The sequence below is a fragment of the Chanodichthys erythropterus genome, chromosome 21 (assembly GCF_024489055.1).
Source record: "Chanodichthys erythropterus isolate Z2021 chromosome 21, ASM2448905v1, whole genome shotgun sequence".
Taxonomy (NCBI): Eukaryota; Metazoa; Chordata; class Actinopteri; order Cypriniformes; family Xenocyprididae; genus Chanodichthys; species Chanodichthys erythropterus.
Genome location: NC_090241.1, coordinates 28,418,475 through 28,439,031, shown reverse-complemented (window position 1 = coordinate 28,439,031; position 20,557 = coordinate 28,418,475). Strand labels below are relative to the sequence as shown.

At 37.8% G+C, this 20,557-nt stretch overlaps 1 protein-coding gene across 7 annotated transcripts in view; it reads left to right on the top strand.

Moving 5' to 3' along the window:
- Window positions 1–414: 414 nt before the first annotated feature.
- The window catches only part of foxp1b (forkhead box P1b), a 212,266-nt gene continuing 192,123 nt past the window's right edge, over window positions 415–20,557 (top strand). For 3 of the 7 annotated variants that reach the window (XM_067373130.1, XM_067373127.1, XM_067373126.1), the window contains exons 1-2: window positions 417–797; window positions 9,791–9,857. The gene's annotated coding sequence lies outside the window, so the exon portion shown is untranslated. Of the gene's footprint in view, window positions 798–5,120; window positions 6,138–9,790; window positions 9,858–12,155; window positions 12,310–20,557 lie in introns of those variants that run through there. The other 4 variants (XM_067373137.1, XM_067373133.1, XM_067373136.1 and 1 more) reach the window with 4 other exon arrangements.

Genomic DNA, 20,557 nt, shown 5'->3' with positions numbered 1-20,557 from the left:
TACCCTTATGCATGTAAATACATTTTAATGTAAAATAGTGATGTCTTACATGTGTCAGCTATTCGTATTTATTAGTTCCATGAAACTTAAGTGAATATTGTAAAATATTATAATATTATGTGAATTTAGTTACGCCTAAATCTGAGTAGTTAATAGGCTCTACTGAAGTATGCTGATATTTAGACTATTAAATCCCCACACTCTCTGCACTTCCCTTCTTATGGGTTGTCCTTCTCCTGAACCTTCACCCCCCACCTTGTCTTGCTTCACTGGACAATTTCGAGGAAAATTCTGTATTTACATCAGTTACAACTACCAAACTAAGCAAACTGGTTAGAATTAGGCTACGTCGACTGGCACAGAATGGATCTCCTATCTCCTGTGTATCCCACGTATCTGTGACTTTTTGACACTTTTGTTTTGCAGCGCAAAGATCTGCAATGAATGTTGTTTACCCAGCAGGTGGATGTGACGTCACGGGCGTAGAACATCAAAAAATAACAATATCCAAATCCGCGATTCTCTCTCTTTTTTGTGTGTGTGGAAGGCGCAATAAACTGTAATAACATCCGAAGCAGCTCCGTGTAGAAAGGCGGCGTAAAACGTGCTCGAAACGGCGGCGTTGCTCCCAGTACAGTGTTTGCAGCTGAAGTTAGTACCGCTGGCGGAGTGATATATTTGTTGGTTATTTACAGTGCGTTTTATAGCACGCGCTCATGGTATACAAGATCGCGTGAAGACTTGAAATTGTTATCGTGCACAAATTTCCGCGTCTATCTCGTCCCTGTCAAACCTCGGTAAGTTCATTCACCTCCAGCATTCTGCAATATTTCAGGGCATATTATGGACACAGTTTGTCTTTGTTATCTAATTGTTGCCTTATTGTTTTTAATGGGGTAAAGAGAAAATTAACAAACAACATTATTGCTCGCGTGTATAATAACTGCTGTCCTGACGAAGCATTTTATTTGTAGCCATTAAGTACTTTTTCAGAAGTTAGCTCTGTAGCTAGCAAGTTACGCTGTTCGTTTTTGTTTGTGGAAACAACATTGTATCGCTGCATATGTGTGACAGCTCTGGTGTGACGTGATGCGTAAAAACTGTATTGAATGTATCGCGAAGCGTTGCTATCGACGGCGTAAAAGTTTGCGAGCCGAGATTTCTTTCGGTGTACAGTGTTGTATAGGGGACTTTTCCCCACGTGTTCCCTCAACCACAAACAAACTTCTACTAGTGCATCTCTTCGTTTGGAGATAAATATGACATTATCAGTGCTAACGAAAACTGTTGATAATATCGCGACAGTTTTTCCGTGCATTAAAAAGTTGAGCTCCGTCTTATCATCCGGTTGGCTTATGGAGTTGAGAGCAGAAGCTTTCAGAGTTAAGCGTTCAGCAAGAGCAGGCTGTGTTTCAAAACCTAGTGAGCTGCCTAGCTAGACAGCATTTTTAAGCGTCATATGGGGTTTGAACGTTCGAACGCGTCAGTTCCATAAATGCTGTCAAGTGTCAGGGTTTGAAATTGAGACACAGCCGAAGTGCAGCTCGAGTGAAATTGGTTTTCAACATGACTATGTTGTAACAAGTGTCAGAGATAAATGGACCTTGTAGCTCGTGCTTTTTGAATGTGAACCACATAACCGGTGGATAAATACAATTAGGCCACTTAATAAAAGTCTAGCAAAAGTGGAGGAAAGAAACTTTTAAATTGTGTGCAGTTGTCTTGCACTTCAACACAATAGAAGTTGCTCTTTTTTAGTAAAATGTCAGTTTAACTTTTTATTTATAATTAGCCTGGAATATTCTTCACATTGGCCCCACTATTGTTTTATTTATCTCATTTTTATTAAAAAGTTTTTTTTAAATATACTTTTTTAAACATTCACAAATTAAAAAAATGTACATAATCATATTAATTATTTTACAATTTTATACTTTATATCTAGTATTTGCACATATATACATATTAATTGGATCCAGATTTAAATCACTTTTCTTTTTTTTGAAAGTGGAAAGGTATTAGGAATGTTGCTTTTTGCATTTGTTTGTGTATGTATATTATTACTATTCTTATAACTATGGGTGTAATAAAAAGGGTATAAACTAAAATGACTAATCATTAATTGTATTATTTACCAGTATCATTTGTTTTCTCATTGATTGTCATAAACGTAACTTTTAAACGTCTTTTCAAATCGCACTTTAAAATAGGAAGCAGCAACAGCAGCTTTAACACCCAGCGTTGGTAAGGCTCAGTTCTTTGGATTAGTCATTGTCTGAGGGAAGGAGAAGATGAAAAAAAAAAAAGAATGCTTTTTTTGTAGGAGAAGTAAAGTAAACAGCCTCCAACAAGCGAACCTTGACAACCCAGATTAAGGAAAACAGTGGAGATCAAACAGTGCTGCTGCTGGGCCGTTGTCATGAGCTGCCTGAGAGGGAGAGACAAAGAGAAGGAGGGAGAGAGAGAGAGAGAGAAACTGTTTGAACAGGCACTGGAGTTTGTGTGCTCACTTATGCAGAAATGGACCTCTGCAAACGCAGACTGACCCAGGATTAAAAGCAGTGGCTGAACTTTTCTATACAACTTTTTAGGCCTTTGGCGCTCAACGGCAGTAGAGCCTCTCACCCGTTTTATGATTGGAGCGCACTACTGTACTCACCAAGTACCTGTCGTAAAAAAATAAAAAATCTTACGCCTCCATGCTCTATTTTTTCCCCCATATATACCTTTTCAGATTCCAAAAATAGATTTGTGCGTAATCTTACTCCGTCATGGTATTACAGGAAAAGCGAGCAAATTTTGCATTCTAGAGCTAGTATTTTCAGGTTTACTCGCAATCGTGCAAAAGATCGTGATGAGTCAGATGTGTGTGGTGGTTACGGCACAGAAAGGTTATTAACATCTTACTTCACTGAGGTAAAGTGTACTTAAATGAACCGTAATCTTAGAATCATAGAGGTTAAAGACACCTCACTGAAAAATGTGTGAAGTTGTGATGTCTGAATCATAACGTGGGATAGAGGTTGCTGCGTCCCGTGTCTTGCTGTGTGTTCGGGCAGCTGTTGTCCCTCTTTAGCGTGTGGCTTTCATGCTGGGTTGCCTGGCTGGAAAGGTAGGCCGCTGGCCAGTTGCTGGATGGCTTAGGGTGAGGATGCAGCCAGGTTCTTGTTGCTATGGCAACTCTGGACGCTGTTAATGTGCGGCAATAAGTTGTTAATTATAGCTGCTTGTTGTCACCTCAAAGTCACACTGAGGAATCCAGGTACTTTATCATTTGAGTACTTGCAGCAGTTAAAAATGATACAAGTGGACTGGAAGTTGTCACTTTTTCTTTTTAAATATCTCACCCAGTGAATTTGGGTGTAGATGGACTTTCTTTCTTTCTTTCTTTCTTTCTTTCTTTCTTTCTTTCTTTCTTTCTTTCTTTCTTTCTTTCTTTCTTTCTTTCTTTCTTTCTTTCTTTCTTTCTTTCTTTCTTTCTTTCTTTCTTTCTTTCTTTCTTTCTTTCTTTCTTTCTTTCTTTCTTTCTTTCTTTCTAAGCTACTAGTCATAAGGTTGAACATTTTATTATTTATAATCATCCACCCTTGTCTACATTCTGAGGTGTCACCTAGGTTACTTTTTAAAAATGGTATTAAAGGAGTTTCTATTTATCCTGGACATTTTACAGCTGCTTTTTTCATATCAAACTAATGCATTTATTTTTATGTTCAGCATAACTTCTATTTATCTGCTAAACTAATTTCAAGAATATAAGCTTGAGGCGTTTATGTATATTCAGAACAATGTACTAAAATTGAATGAACAGTGCTTTAGTGATCAAGGCGTTATGTACAGTAAGAGAAGGTCACTTGTTACAGTGAAATTGTTGACTTATAGCCATAGTCATCCTGGGTGTCCTTTTATTGGATTGTAAATCCAAATGGATCGGATTAGAGGCTGGATTAAATGTTGAAATGGTGTGACACTCACAAGTCCCTTTATGCCAGCTGTGAAGTTGACAGCTGAGCCGGGATCAGCTCGTTGGATCAGTTTCTCACTGATCTAGCCCCGAAGAGCTGAAGAGCAGCAGCCAATGCCTGGATTTCTGAATTTTACAGAGAATCCTTAAGCAATATAGAGGCTGCTCTTTCCAGGAATTCGAATCACTGCATTTGTTGACATTTGTCATGCATAATCTGCAAGAATTCTTTCCAGCCATTTTTCTTTGCAAAAATTGGCGTTGATATTTAGAACTGAGTAAAAAAAGAAACAGCCGGAAAAGCTGCAGCATGAAAAAACTGCATACAGTAGTTTTTGTTTCTTGTGATTTCTAATCTGCTGTAATATGCAAGAGTTAAGGCTTAATAATGATTTATTTTCTGCTGGACTGGTTTGCCCAGTAGTTCAGAATTTTATTCATAAAAATGAATGAATTAGATGCATTTTATTTATTTTATGTTTATTATATTTTATTATTTTTATATGCTCAAAAGTATTTTTTATAAAATAGTTAGGGGTGGTCGCTATGACTAAAATCTAATATCATGATATGAGTAATTTTATTCCACGATAATGTATTTAGCAAGATAGTTATTTTTGATACCATTGAAATTTCATAAATCTCATCACCAATTTAATACCACAAAAAGAAATGCTAACCTAACTAATATTAGTAAAAATAAAATAAAATTAAATAAAAAAAATAACTCCTACTCACTGAAGTAAACGGTTATTGATAAATTAGGAACAAAGAAACCAATTACAAGCAATAGGACAAAAAACTACATTAGAACAAAGATTAAAATGAAATCAACCTACCTGAAAAACTTCTAGCATTAGATAGGTCTATAAAAATACTACATAAATTGTAAAAAGTAATCAAATGTACAAAAAACACTGCAAAGACTTCACTGTGTAAATGAAATGTACATTTATTCTTATTAAAGTTACAAAAGTGATTCAGTCAAGGGCAATGAAATTGTTTGATTTAACATTAATGGCACAGATGGCAGCAGATAAGTTAGGTTGCTGTCACTTTAAGAATGCACTGATCTAATATACTGATACACATTAGGGTGACCACCTGGTTATTTCTCTGTTAGAGGACAGTAGATGTGATTGCGCAATTTGCGTGACGCGTTATATAAATTTACTACTATTATACTATGTAAATTTTGATTTACATTAGTTGGAAAGCCTATTTGCTGCCGTCTATTTAAAAGTTTTTCATTAATTTGAAAGAATTATTAAAAAAAAAATTCAGTTTGAATGAATGATTCAGTGACTCCCTTATAAATACTTCGCTTGATCCATTACTGGATGAATCAGCATTTTTGAACGAATCTCTTCAATGAATGATTCAATGACAAATACATATTTTTAACAGTCACTTGCTGCCACCTACTGGTGTATTGAGGTAATCGATACAATTGATTTAAAATCGATACCACTAATACGAATACCAATCCATACCAATAGTTTTTTGAGGTCGGTCCATTGCAGGAGCAGCTGAGAAGGGTGCGCTGTCATTATACTAGGGCTGCCCTCGACTAAAGATCAAACAGCAAAGGAGACTGCTTTGATATTTTAATAATTAATTGATAAACTAGTCTTTTCTGTATTTTTGGCTGAAGTGGTGAAGTTGACGGAGTATTTTAAGTGCAAGTAATCACTCTGGCACGTCCATTTTAGCTTTCATGCAGTAAGCGGGCTACTATTCAGCTTTTATACTCCGCACAAACACTTGAATAGCGCACATTTTTCTAGGTTAACGGTAAAGCCAGTGGCCATGTAAAGTTGCTACTACTTGCATGTTTCAGATGATAAGCCATACTTGAGGTCAATGAATGATAGGCAAGCGTTTGGATGTCCTGCCTGATGTGCTGTAATTACCACATAGACCAGCTGTTAACGATGTGTCTGTCACAGACTGCGTGACTTTGCCACTTCCTGTGAAATGTTTTTCCTGTGGCTAATATTACTTTCGTCGACTAAGCCTCTTCTCGTTGACTAATGGTTAGTTGACTATTATGGGGCAGCCCTACATTATACAGTATGAGAGCGACCTCTAGAGGCAAAATAACGTTGACACGTGAGGCTGCCCGCTGCAGGGAGCGCAACACTTCAGATGCGGATTTAAAACAGACAATGAAATGGTATGTATACAGTACACTATCATACATGTTTTCATATCATAAAGTTATTAATTGGTTGACTAGATGCTGCATTAGTAGAGAACAGCAGTATGCTGTAAGCAGTTGCCATCGAGGCTGAGAGGACGCTAAAACATTAGTACCTCAAGCGGTTAAAACAATGTGACAAAAAACACACGCAGACAAGTCCGACCAAAATGTTGAATGTCACGACTGTTACCATCTATTTGCATTAGTTTATTTCCAGCAGGTTGTTTTTATGGATTTGTTATGCAGCGAAGTTGCGTATATAATTATACAGTCAAACCAGAATTTATTCATACACCTTGAACATTTCATTCATTAATACAGTTTATTCACTATAGTTGAAAATGGTAATACATTAAGACAAGATCTCAGAGTTAAACTGTCAGAAAAAAATTATCTTAATTATGTCAGGTAACACTTAAAGGGTTAGTTCATCCAAAAAAGAAAATTCTGTCATTTATTACTCACCCTCATGCCGTTCCACACCCGTAAGACCTTCGTTAATCTTTGGAACACAAATTAAGATATTTTTGTTGAAATCCGATGGCTCAGTGAGGCCTTCATAGCCAGCAATGACATTTCATCTCTCAAGATCCATTAATGTACTAAAAACATATTTAAATCAGTTCATGTGAGTACAGTGGTTCAATATTAATATTATAAAGCGACAAGAATATTTTTGGTGCACCAAAAAAAAAAAAAAAATAACGACTTATTTAGTGATGGCTGATTTCAAAACACTGCTTCAGGAAGCTTCGGAGCATAATGAATCAGCGTGTCGAATCATTATTCGGATCGCATGTCAAACCGCCAAACTGCTGAAATCACCTGACTTTGGAGCTCTGAACAGCTGATTCGACACGCTAATTCATTATGCTCCGAAGCTTCCTGAAGCAGTGTTTTGAAATCGGCCATCACTATATAAGTTGTTATTTTGTTTTTGGTGCACCAAAAATATTCTCATCACTTTATAATATTAAAATTGAACCACTGTACTCACATGAACTGATTTAGATATTAATGGATCTTGAGAGAGGAAATGTCATTGTTCCCTATGCAGGCCTCATGGAGCCATCGGATTTGAACTAAAATATCTTAATTTGTGTTCCGAAGATTAACGAAGGTCTTACGGGTGTGGAACGGCATGAGGGTAAGTAAATAATGACAGAATTTTCATTTTTGTGTGAAGTAACCCTTTAATCAAAATTTTATCAATTTTACTGGTAGTAAATTTTTTGGTGTAATATGTCACAGTGTACTTATTTTGCTATCCTCACTTACATGAACTAATTACTTACAGAAATGAACTATATCTAGTGTCTGAATAATTTTTGGTTATATATAGTTTCATATTGTCACTTTTACTGGAAAACAATGCCATTGCCAAAAACAAAACAAAAAATAATTTCAACCCATTTTGTCTGTTTTCAAGACTGTCAATTTTGATAAACTTCATAAGCATGAAAGCATCACCTTGGCAACAAAGATTTCACAACAGCAAGGTTTTTTACATTGCAGAAATTAAAATATTTTTGTTTGCAATGCATAAAAACACATGCACATGATCAACAGAAAGCCTGAGCCATATGCTTTAATATGAACTCAGCTGGCTATAGAGACCTTCAGAACAGTGTTTCCACACAGAGACAGTTCAGAATTTACTCATCATAATCTCTCTTGCACTTCTGAAATCAGAGCAGTGTTGCTGCACTAAATAACAGAAATATATATGATAAATATATAAACTTCACTTGCCTCATCATGAGACGTTAGACATTCAAAACATTTTCACATTGTTGGCTCATGACTTTGGTATGATCTCAGATCCATACTTCAGGGCCCGTAGTATTTCAGATTTGCTTCAAAGAAAATATGATGCAAGGATATTATTATATATGTTTGAAGATGTATATTTAAATTTCTTTGTATTTTTGCATATTTTATGGATGTATAAATAAAATGTTTTATTTTATTAATAATAATAATAATATTTATTATTATATTTTTTATCAAGTATACTTTACCACTTGCCAAGCTATCAAAGTAACAACAAGTTCTGAACATTGTTTTGAAATTATTCTTTAAGCATTGTAAATGGAGGTGAAACATATTTGGAAAAGGACAGAGTATATGCCAATATTGTTGACTGGTAATTAATGTGCGTTTTGTCTCAGCATTTGAGACGTTTTGTCTCTGCTTACGTGTTTGTGAAAGGGACATCGTTTAAGTGCCCTCCAAGGGAATAGAGTTTTTCCTCCCTCTCAATAGCAGCATGCTCTCAATTAGAGTATGTTTAATCAGGAAACCGGCTCGAGTACTAATTACCTTATCATAGCATCCATGTTAATTAGTTTTGCGAGAAGCTTTCTTTTTTTCCAATTGAATGTTCAAATGAATTCAAAGGAGAAAAAACGATGGAACTTTTCTTTGATCTTCTGTTTACAACTGTATGTGTGTTTATACCAAAATGTGGCCTATTTGCTGGTTTGAACTTCGAAGCAATTCTGGTGGTCTTAATTGACGTGTTGTTGCTTGTTTATTTGATATGTAAGGCCTCATCTGATGGATCATTATGAAAGCATGGTAATTATTTTAAACTCTCAACTCGGTAGCAAACCTGCCTCATTCACATGAAAGCGCTCACGTACGGCCTTTTTTGCTTTGCCGCTTTCAGAAACCGACTGAAAGTGAATTGTTCTGAGTCATTGTAACCTCACTTCAAGAAGCTGTTTGAAAGATGCTCCTCGCAGCTCTTGGATGCAGCCCAATCTGTGCTTGACGTGCTCTCAAGGCTGGAGAACACATTGAGTTTTTGTTGTTGTTGTTTCAGACTCGCTGTTATATCAAGGAGTTGCCATAGAGGTGGTTTTGCTCCTTGTGCGCCAGTTTACCCAAGCAAATTGAAATGTTTACTGAAATGCTATGACAACATTTATTTCAGGTCCAGAAAGTTCCTGACAAAAATCCAAGTGCTGTCTTTACACGTACTTATTCAAACAGGTGGTGATATCCAAGCTCGAAAGAAAAAATCAAACTCTGAAAAAATAATGCACCATTTGTTGGTTCTTTGTTTTCCTAGTGCAGAGCGAAGTGTTGAGAAAGAGGCCTGAGAAATGTACTTGGGGATTACTGGATATTTCTCTAAAAGCATTTTGATGTTATGAATGAACATAATGTACAATCTTCCAAAGCGTGGATTGATCAATTGGCCGATGCCGAGTGAACTTCAAAAAGCTTGAAAATGAGAGAATCAATCTTTTGATTTAATATCATAGAAGGGTGAGATGGGAATTTTGAGTGCATTTCTGTGTACTTGATATACAATTGTTTACAGTGATTGAATGGATACTTTCAGTAGGGTTTATCACTTGTAGTTTATTGGTATAATACACTTTTTTTGTTTTCTGTGATTTAGTGTAATGGTTAGAGCAAATTAAACTTTGATTAATGAAAAATTGATCCATATTCAAAAACAAATGTCAACATAAAAATTGAATTCAGATTGTGAAAACTTTTTTTTGTGGTTGTTGTTTCTTGATTGATAGTAAAGTCATGGGAAAAAAATCATATTCAAGTCCTGTAACATTGACTGTTGATTCTTTATATATTTTATATATTTGTGGTTTCAGACACCTCAACGAGACTAAAGGGACTTAAGTGCACAGTCTTGAAGATCACCTGTCATTTACTGAAACGGTAAGGAATCGTACTTATTCTTGTTACACCTGATCTTTTTTCATTTAAAATTGATTGTAATGCTATTTAAATGACCTTATTTTCCCACATTCATTTTTTATTTATTTTTTGGTCACCACTAATATATAAGCCCATATTTTTCTAGATTTTGAGATTTTTGGATAAGTTTTGTTAGAGAATTCTTACATATAGGTTCTACAATATTTTTGCATTATATGGGCGACTGGTCACCCGACTCCACTATTAGCCATTAACTAGTAGCTAAAGTTTGTGAACAAACTTTGATGTTGGCTTGAGAAAGCCTGAATGGCCTAAAGAGCCAACGCGCATCTTTTTGGTGTTCTGGAGCTGGAGCCGTCACAAAGTAAATGCATTTTTAAAAATTCTTGTATTTAGAAATGTGACAAACTATTATTTTGATTGTCGATTATTCTAATGTTTTTTTTTTTTTTTTTTTTTTTTTTTATCGTTTAATGCATGTTTTTTTTTTTTTTTTTTTTGGGGGGGGGGGGGGCTTCACTTTATATTAGGTGTCTTTAAGTACCATGTACTAACATTTAAATGAATCATTTAATTATTGTGTACAGACATGTTTTACTTGCTCTTCTGCCAAAATTTAGTCTCAATAATAATAATAATAATAATTTTAAATAGAATTTCAATATGCTGGCTTTCTCAGGCCAACATAATAACCCATTTTTGTCTATGCGTCACAGTTTTGCATTAAAACACTCAAATCAATCAGCAGAACTCCATTAAATGTGGAAGAAGCAGTAAAAATGGAGCAGAACTTCAGCAATCAAATCTAAATGCAACCAAATGAATTCTTATGCATCAAAGAGATGACATCTGAAGTTATTATTCTTGAGGATTACTGTTCCATTCTGTACATTGTTAATCATTTGCATCCTTAAGTTTAGATGGTCCTCCAAACCCATAACATGATTAACATCTGGTTTGTTCTACAATTTCTAAACCGCTTGCTTGGATAAAAAAGCGTGTGTTGTCATAATTCAGTAACATAGAACCATTCTTTAAAAAGCCTTTTGTAAAAATAGATTGCCAGTTGCAAATATGCTTATGTATTTTCGCATGGTTAAACATCACAGGCCTGTCCTTTGTCAGCGCATTTGACAGTCTCGCTGTTTGTCGCGTGCACCGCACAATTTGGATGACAGTGGTAACTGGCAGTCGAATAACCAAATTATTTAGTCATGGGTTTTAAACGGGCACGACGGCAAATGGATGTCAAGTAAATGATGCAATTTATTCCCCCTTTCCTACTCCCCGCCAGGCGGGCTGCCACGGGACTTCTGCCAGCCTTAAATAAGTGTTACCCAGATGGCACTCGCATGACGCCCACTTGGTTACAGAATTGTTCCGCGGGAATAACTCGGCTTGCCACAACAAGCAATAGGTCAATTGAGCAGCAAGTGCCTGTTGCTTGACCCGTTTTGCATATGCAAATCTGCTAATGTTGTGTCATTTCGGTAAATTCCAGGGGAAGGCAGACTCTCGGGGCTTCCTAAATGAATTGGAAAAGAGCCCAGTTAATGAGGGCGGAGGGGAGAGAGGTAAAAAGAGGAGACGCTTGCTTCCTCAGCTCGCTTCCTTTTGCGAGTACATCACTTCCAAGTGTCTCGGCTTTGTGCGAGTTGTGGTAAAGGGAAATGTCTGTAGTTGAGCTCTCGTGGTAATGGGATAGTTCAGCGGGCACTAGGATAAGTGATTTTTCACCCCTCTCTCTCGCTCTACAGTCTTTTTGAACAAAATTCTATTTTTAGGAGGTATGGAAGACAATGGTGTGGTGTTTTCTCTCTCTTTTCACTCCCCCTGCATCCCCTTTCGATATCTATTTATTCCCCTCTCTTTTTCTTTCCCTGGCTTTCTGCTTTGTGTTTATCCTTTTCTCACTTTCACCTTCCAACCCAACCTCTTTTATTTTCTGCCACACTTTTACACTTCATGACGTGTAGGCGGGCCGCACTATGGCTGTCTTTTTTTTTTTTTTTTTTTTTTTTTTTTTTTCCTTTACAATTGTTACTTGTCAGATTGTACGAAATGATCCCAGTGAAATCTTAGGAAAAGGCCACGGCTTTTGTGCCGGACAACACGATATACGTCTTTGTAGACTTGGTTGGCTGTTTTACATCAGTCATGTCATGTTTTGGCATCTTTATTGCTAAATTGAAATGGTACAGCTCTAATATTGACAATGTTTTTCCTGGGAAATTTACAAAAAAGTAGTGTTAGATATTGTCAGAAATCTCTTATGATTCTCGAAATTTGTCTTAACAGCAAAATCGTGGCAAAACTCATACAGCGTGCGCCCTGGCTTAAGTGAACTGTGTCCTCTGCATCTCCCTAACGCGCTACAGCTGCAATCGATGCTGCCCGGGCCGACAGCAGGAGCAGGACAATGTGGAGATGATTTTCTGCTGCCAAGACTTAAGTAAACAATCCAACAATCCATAGGCCTGAAACCCTCACAAAACAAGCTCAGCTTACAGCAACCCAAAGACCTTGTTTTCATTTCACATGCTTTTTTCTAAACATACCCTCACACTGCATATCACAATTTTATTTTTTTCCCATTGGCAGCCTGTTACATTTTGTAATGTTATGACAAACAGAACATTTTCGGTTGCATTTAGATTCTGTGAATACAAAGGTTTGGACTGCAAACGGGATGCAAAATTGCTATTTTCAAATAGATGGATTTGTATTTTGTTTAGATATTACATCATTTTTAATAAATAACGTGGACCAGGATGGAAGAAAACCTCATTTTCCAGAATGCATTACATGTGTTGATTTTCTTTCCATTTAAAATTTATAAAATTCCTCTTTATTTCAAACTAGTGTCAGTTGAACTAAAGTGTGACCAATTTATTTACCCTCTGGTGGTCTTCGTGTGTCGGTCAAAAATGACGACATATTTTTTTTTTTCAATAAAATTAATGTAATATAGTTTTGATAATATTTTTTTATTTAATATTTTGTATTTTTTTGGTACTAAATTATATTTACGCTGTAATTATAATCCATTTATTAACTTTTTGAGCATAGACCTGAAAATGAAATTTCCAACCTAAACTGTCATAAATAATTACATAATTATTTAATTTTGATCTCTTTTCAAAGACGACACTTGGCAAATTATTGCTGAAGTGAAAAAAAGTTTTAAAAAGTTACAGAATTTTGCATTTATTATGAAAATGCATAAAAATACTTTTTTAAATTTTTATGTCAAATATATATTTTCAAAGACAAAATCAAAACAAAATTAAAGCCATAAAACGAAACAAGTTGTGTTCCAAATTTGAGCTTGATGAGCTTTCAGTAAGATTTTGTTTGGCCATAGTACCAAAAGTTTTCACTAGATGAAAAAATTTGTCTCCCAATTCATTCCAATGCGGTCATTTTTCAGGACCATTTAACCTTTCCAAATCATGTCGATGATTTTTTTTTTTTTTTGTGTATAGCAAGTGCCAAAACCTTTACCAGGTTTCATACCATTCTGATAAAATAAAAATTCAGGAAAAAACAAACAAACAAAACATAAAATTCTTTGGTCAAAAGTGACTGAAGAGCACCAGAGGTTTAAAACTCCAACTAATGAATTGAAAGGGGTCAAAACCAATTTTGTAACTGATCTTGTTTTAATATAGTTAATTGAAAGTCTACTTTTTCAAAAAAGAAAGAGCACATGTAGGTAGAGATATATATATATATATATATATATATATATATATATATATATATATATATATATATATATATATATATATATATATATATATATATATATATATATATATATATATATATATGCTGTTTTTTTGCATTGGTGTTATTGGCATTAAAATTCGCTTAGAAAAAGAGAAATTGTAGCATAATAAGGTTGGCTGTGTAGAAAGTGGGTAGAGTTTGAGCTTTTCTAAACATACAGCAAAGTGGAAAGAGGTTTGAATCTGTATGTTTGCATTCAGTGTTGCAATCACTCCTCTGTACTGTAAGATGCCAGTGTGTAAAAGTCAAGCCAAAGTTTTTTTTTTTTTTTTTTTTTTAACAGGCAGTAAAAATGATTGTTTTAGCACCTTACAAATAACTGCAATAATTGGATGTGCATATAACCTCAATTATCAAAAATTTAAATGCTGCGGATTCTCCTTTGGAATTTAATTATATCGCAGCTTGTAATCGACTATAAACCCAAACAAAACAATCAAAACACATATTAACAGGCTCAGCGTGATAAGGGAAACAATCTTCTAAACTGAGATAAACCATCTCATGGATTCCTCCAGCAACCCCCTCACCTTGTACTTGCTCTTGTGTGATCTCTCTGAAAGCATCAAAGGATGCAAACTCTCTCTAATGTTTCTCTTCCTTCTGCCCAGAGAATAACCCCTCGATCACACTGCCAGCATTCTTTTTTAAAAGCGCAAAGAAAGATGAATTTGGGCCATAAAGGCGCGTATCACAAGGGCTTTTTATCCTAAATGGTCCTTAGAATTGTTATCTATAGGGATGGCGCATTCCCAGCACTGTCGTGTTCAATCAAGTGTCCACTTAGCCGCGGCCAGGAGTAATTGTCCCCAAGTGGGCCACACACTGACCTGTTAATGTCTATGTTGACCCTCTAACCTTGTCAGCACGTCTAAGAGAAGAGCTCTAAATCATCTCGATCTCCTCCGGCTCTTCCCATGCTACCGGGTCAAAACAGAGACCGCCACAGGCAGACCACTCCCTTAAATTGTCCTGTCTTTGGTAGGTCATTGTCTTGAGGATGAGGTCCAGATTCAGGATTCACACTTCTTTATTGCTGCACAATCTTGGTGGTGGTAATTGTGTTCAGTGCTGTGTAGTGCAACGGTAGATGAAACACGCATACAGCTGTACAATCATACAGTACGACAATGCAGTAAAACAATGAAAACTTTACTGTGAGCAGAACACTTACAATTTGATTTTTAGTGTGTCTGATGTCTGGTGGCTGTGCAAAACTTGCCACCACAATGCTAGTTTTTGTGGTTGGCTGCAAGAGCATTGCTATGCTATTGCTAAGGTATGGCTGATGTTTACGTACTGATGTGTAATAATAAGCCTAAAGTTAGGGTTTTTGAAAAACCACCAGCACCACCAATAAACGTTCTTCTGTGGCTCTTTGCAACACCTGAGGTTCTTTGGTCTTTTTATCAAGAACCATTTTCTTTTTTTTTTTTTACTGTATATATTTTTATTTTTATTTTAAAAATAATAATGTTCATTATTTAAGTAAAAGAAGCAAATATTATGATACAATTATTTTCAGATATTCTTCCTTATTTGAAATGTTTCATTTAGTTATAGTTTCTGTAGGTTACATCGTCACATCAATAGGTGGCACCAAGTGACTTGTTTTTATGAGTGAGTAATTGAGTCATTCATTTAATCGATTTGTTCAAAAACACTGGCCACGTCCTAAAGCATAAAGATGCTGCCTTTGCAGGGCTCCAGACCAAAATGGTCAAATATGCCATTTTTTGAGATTTACCGCATACCATACCAAATATACAATTTTTTGAGAATGTGCGAGTTAAAATTTGACGTGGTCACATTTGTGCAAGTGTGCAGTCACACACTCAATCTGTGAATGCCTACAAACCCAATTCCAAAAAAGTTGGGACACTGTACAAATTGTGCATAAAAAAGGAATGCAATAATTTACAAATCTCATAAACATATATTTTATTCACAATAGAATATAGATAACATATCAAATGTTGAAAGTGAGACATTTTGAAATGTCATGCCAAATATTGGCTCATTTTGGATTTCATGAGAGCTACACATTCCAAAAAAGTTGGGACAGGTAGCAATAAGAGGCCGGAAAAGTTAAATGTACATATAAGGAACAGCTGGAGGACCAATTTGCAACTTATTAGGTCAATTGGCAACATGATTGGGTATAAAAAAAGAGCCTCTTAGAGTGGCAGTGTATCTCAGAAGTCAAGAAGGGCAGAGGTTCACCAATTCCCCCAATGCTGCAGCGAAACGTCCTAAAGCATAAAGATGCTGCCTTTGCAGGGCTCCAGACCAAAATGGTCAAATATGCCATTTTTTGAGATTTACCGCATACCATACCAAATATACAATTTTTTGAGAATGTGCGAGTTAAAATTTGACGTGGTCACATTTGTGCAAGTGTGCAGTCACACACTCAATCTGTGAATGCCTACAAACCCAATTCCAAAAAAGTTGGGACACTGTACAAATTGTGAATAAAAAAGGAATGCAATAATTTACAAATCTCATAAACTTATATTTTATTCACAATAGAATATAGATAACATATCAAATGTTGAAAGTGAGACATTTTGAAATGTCATGCCAAATATTGGCTCATTTTGGATTTCATGAGAGCTACACATTCCAAAAAAGTTGGGACAGGTAGCAATAAGAGGCCGGAAAAGTTAAATGTACATATAAGGAACAGCTGGAGGACCAATTTGCAACTTATTAGGTCAATTGGCAACATGATTGGGTATAAAAAAAGAGCCTCTTAGAGTGGCAGTGTATCTCAGAAGTCAAGAAGGGCAGAGGTTCACCAATTCCCCCAATGCTGCAGCGAAAAATGGTGGAGCAATATCAGAAAGGAGTTTCTCAGAGAAAAAATGCAAAGAGTTTGAAGTTATCATCTTCTGCAGTGCATAATATCATCCAAAGATTCAGAGAATCTGGAACAATCTCTGTGCGTAAGGGTCAAGGCTGGAAAACCATACCGGATGCCCGTGATCTTCGGGCCCGTAGGCGGCACTGCATCACATACAGGAATGCTACTGTAATGGAAATCACAACATGGGCTCAGGAATACTTCCAGAAAACATTGTCGGTGAACACAATCCACCGTCCCATTCGCCGTTGTCAGCTAAAATTCTATAGGTCAAAAAAGAAGCCATATCTAAACATGATCCAGAAGCACAGGCATTTTCTCTGGGACAAGGCTCATTTAAAATGAAAGGCACCATCAATGCTGAAAGGTATATCCAAGTTCTAGAACAACATATGCTCCCATCCAGATGTCGTCTCTTTCAGGGAAGACCTTGCATTTTCCAACATGACAATGCCAGACCACATACTGCATCAATTACAACATCATGGCTGCGTAGAAGAAGGATCCGGGTACTGAAATGGCCAGCCTGCAGTCCAGATCTTTCACCCATAGAAAACATTTGGCACATCATAGAGAGGAAGATGCGACAAAGAAGACCTAAGACAGTTGAGCAACTAGAAGCCTGTATTAGACAAGAATGGGACAACATTCCTATTCCTAAACTTGAGCAACTTGTCTCCTCAGTCCCCAGACGTTTGCAGACTGTTATAAAAAGAAGAGGGGATGCCACACAATGGTAAACATGGTCTTGTCCCAACTTTTTTGAGATGTGAGATGATACATTTTCTCAGTTTAAACATTTTATGTCATCTATGTTGTATTCTGAATAAAATATAGAAATTTGAAACTTCCACATCATTGCATTCTGTTTTCATTCACAATTTGTACAGTGTCTCAACTTTTTTGGAATCGGGTTTGTATATAATCTGTCATGAATTATCGACTACAGCAAATCGGCATAGTCAGTCCAGTTGAAGTTTTCCCCTCTTTTGCTCCTTAAAAGGGAAAGTAAAATGCACACGGACGCACGGGCATTCATAATGACGTGGAGCAGAGCAAGGGTGTGGGGGGCAAGAAGATGATGTGTGTTTGCAGCTGAACACCTACTGTTGTAGCAAGCATATCTGAATCTGATTGATTTTTTTTTTGAAGACAGCATAGATGTATCTGTGGCGACCAGGGCGGGCGAGAGCCGTGAGGGAACGGGGCGAGGCCGGTGACGCGAGTGTTAATGAGCTTCACCTGGGAGGCGCACCGGCCTTGAGTCCCTCACGGAGGAGCTCCGGGAGCATAAAAGGAGGAGCGACTACCGCGAAGGACGAGAGAGGACCAGGCCTGGACTTTATATTATGGTTTATTATGTTTGTGTGGCCGGCAGACGTCCGCGAGGGTCTGCCAGCATTACTTCGTTTCGTTCTTTATTTTGGTATTAAAGTTTGGTTCAACGTTCGCCGGTTCCCGCCTCCTTCTTCCCACATCTATGAACCTCGTTACTTTGGTGCCGAAACCCGGGAGGAAGGAGGGACATGCGGTCGGAGAGCCCTCGCTGCTGAGGGGGATCGCGGTGCTGCGGAGTTCGGGCAGCGCGGGAGTGAAGACCGCGAGAGGCTGCCCGAGGCGGTGGTGCTGGAGCATAGTGAAAGGTGGGATGGAGACCCGGATGCCGTGCTCCTGGGACGAGGTGGGGTGGCTGCCGTCCAGGAGGGAGCGGAGGAGTCGCCGCCGTCCGCCGTGGGCCGGAGCCTGCTGCCGTCCGCCATGAAGGGGAGGAGCAGGGGACGGGGGACTCGCTGCCGGCTGCCCTCAGCCGGAGGAGCCATCGCCGGCCGCCAGGAGGCGGTCGAGGATTGGGCTGTCCACCAAGCGTCCAGTGCCATCGCATGTGGCACCGCGAGGAAAAGCCTCTCGGCAGGCTGAGGACCGAGCGGCAGTGTGTCGGGGAACCGGACCAAGAATTTTTTTTTTTCTCTTTCTTTTTCCTCTCTCCCCTCTCTCGTCCTGTCGCTCCCCTTGCTTCCGTCTCCTTTCTCTCGTCTCGTCTGTCCTTACCCTCAGGTGCTGCGGCCGCCGAGACAGGCCCCGGGGGGGAGTAGAGCGCAGTCTCGGGAGTACCCCCCGGCCTGCGAGGGGCGATGGGGGTATGTGGCGACCAGGGCGGGCGAGAGCCGTGAGGGAACGGTGCGAGGCCGGTGACGCGAATGTTAATGAGCTTCACCTGGGAGGCGCACCGGCCTTGAGTCCCTCACGGAGGAGCTCCGGGAGCATAAAAGGAGGAGCGACTACCGTGAAAGATGAGAGAGGACCAGGCCTGGACTTTATTTTATGGTTTATTATGTTTGTGTGGCCGGCAGACGTCCGCGAGGGTCTGCCGGCATTACTTTCGTTTCGTTCTTTGTTTATTTTGGTATTAAAGTTTGGTTCAACGTTCGCCGGTTCCCGCCTCCTCCTTCCCACATCTATGAACCTCGTTACAGTATCCTTTGCTGCCTTTGATATCCCACAATTCAGTGTGTTAAATTCTGCGACAGGCTAAAAAATGTTTGTACATTGTGTGTAAATGTATTGTATGTTTTTGACCAACGTCTTACACTTTTCGATGTCTAGCGAGAAATTGCTATTGTAGTAAATAAATGTTTGCTTGGTTATCAAAGCTCTCTGTTTTTTTGTAGATTATTAAACCTTTATACTTCCTCAGAAGTCTGCACAAAATCTGTTTCATGAGGTACCTTCATGCGCAAACGCTACCTACAAAGTCATTGCCTGATAGAGCAGCGAGGCAAAAAGTTAGCTGCCTAAGCTTTCGGATACAGCCACTGATTCATTCAGGAAACAAAACATGTGACTGTTTTCATGAGCGAGTCATTGAATCATTCATTCAACACAGATTCATTCAGTAATGAAACACAACTACTGTTTGCTCCGAGACATGATGGATAATTCTGCTGTGGCTTTGTTTGGAACTATTTCTTTGGCGGAGAAAACTAACTTGGCAATAATGTATCTAAAATGTAAGTTACTCAATATAAACCTTAGTCTGGGTAGAGCCAGATTTAATTTTTCACAGGAGTGAAAGCGAGAATGTGAGGGATAGAATACAGTGCGTTCAATGGATTCTACTGTTGTTTCACAACAACACAAATTGTTCGGCTGCCGAAACGTCTTTCCATGAACAAAAAAAAAACAAAAAAAACAACAACTTTCTCTAGACAAAAACTCAAAATTACATGGTCTAGGACCTACAGATCTATCCCTAACAGCCTCATTTTCATCTGCATTAAATTCAAAATGAAGGCAAACTTGACTAAGGTCTGTTAACTTCTTGTTTATTGTACTGTTGTCTAAAAGCAATATTACACAAAATCATGCTAAGACTCAGAGCATAGCATGTCAAATGGCATTCTAAGATAAAATAAATAATTACGTTTTTGCAAGCTTAATATGCAGAGATAATTATAAACAATTTCTAGAATACATTCTTCAAAGTTTAAGAACTGACTCTGGTGCTTTCCAAACGGTGCTTTATTTGTTGGAGAATCCTGATCAGCCTGGCATAGCAACAGTGACTCAATCAATGGTGTGAGTTTGGGGCGGGGCTACTGTTTGACTGACCAGTGGCAGCCATGGAAGAGTGTTTTAGGAGATCTGTGTGAAAAACTTCATTTATGCAGTATGTTGCTAAGTGATCTGCTTTAGATTAGAGTTTTTTTGTAATAGTGCCATGTAAAATATTAGGTAGCACTAGCAGGTTAAATTGCTCTGATTTTTTTTTTTCTCTTTTATTTTAGATTATGGGTCTCATTGTGATGGATGGGTAGACAACATCTTTGATATAAAGCAGAAACAATACCATGAGTGAAGTACATTTTATCACACGCAGTGTGACTTTTCTCTAGTCTTTTCGCAGTTGTGGGAAACTTGACACACAAATAACTGGCAATTATCAAACTACTCTAAAGTGGCTGGTAACTGGTTTCTGTCTGAGACTGACAGGGCTGGCAATTTGTGTGAAATGTGTGGATTAAAACCACATGTTGGAGATGCC